This window comes from Cyprinodon variegatus, unplaced genomic scaffold (assembly GCF_000732505.1).
Source record: "Cyprinodon variegatus isolate N-32 unplaced genomic scaffold, C_variegatus-1.0 Scaffold41, whole genome shotgun sequence".
NCBI lineage: Eukaryota > Metazoa > Chordata > Actinopteri > Cyprinodontiformes > Cyprinodontidae > Cyprinodon > Cyprinodon variegatus.
This window is the reverse complement of record NW_015150494.1, coordinates 311,878-312,844: the sequence shown is the minus strand read 5'-3', so window position 1 is coordinate 312,844 and position 967 is coordinate 311,878.

The window sequence follows — 967 nt, the reverse complement described above, 5'->3', positions numbered from 1 at the left end:
CCATTGATTTTGCTTGTAAAGCGGGAGAATGGCGCTAGGCTTACCGCACCGTGACGTCACTGCCGGAAGATGGCAGGAGGGAGGGGTTACTATATGTGGGCAAAAATGGCCGCTCCCAGACACAGTGATTGCTAGTAAATTCATTAAATCACCACGAAAGTATTATTTTTAGGGGTAAATAATGAGTTCTTGATTATTCCTTGCTGACGACTTTTCCTTTAAACTACATTGCAGTTAAAAATGGTGAAGAAAGTTTATTTCTAATGGAGGTCTCCATTTTTCTGGCTGTTTCTCTCCACTTTTACCGCATGCTTTTTAAAAATGAAAATCTGCAGCAAATTAAAGATTAAATATTTTATTTAATATTTTTAATACCAATTCTAGTCATAAAGTTTTTCTTAAACAATTTTTAACTGAATATTGACTATTTAAAAAAACATTGAACATTTATACATTTATCTCTGAGGAGGACCACAGGTCATCAAGAAAAAGTATATTTTGACTTAAACATGGTTCAAAACAGCAGAATGTTACTAGGCCTGTTCTTGTTGTCATAGTAACAGCGATCCGACAGCCTTCCGTCATGGCTGATCAAACTATTTCTGAGTCTTACAAAGATGTTTGCGGAAAACACGGGATCAGAATAAACCTGTTTGTTTTAGAAAACTTACAGAAAATGTCGACAACAAGGTAAGGATATGGTTCAGAGTTAAAAGATTTGTGAAATGTAAAAGTTAAGCAGGACGGTTGATCAGCATCTTATTGTATTACGGCCAGGCTAGAGATTTCTTTTTCTTCTATTTCGAGAAAAAAGCCGTAAAATTATGAGACTAAAGCCTTAAAATGACCAGAATAAAGTCCTAAAATTAACAGAATAAAGCCTTAAAATAAGGTGACCAAACGTCCGTATTTCCCGGGACATATCCGGGTTTTTTTTAGAAAGTGAGGAAATGTCCTGATTTCACTG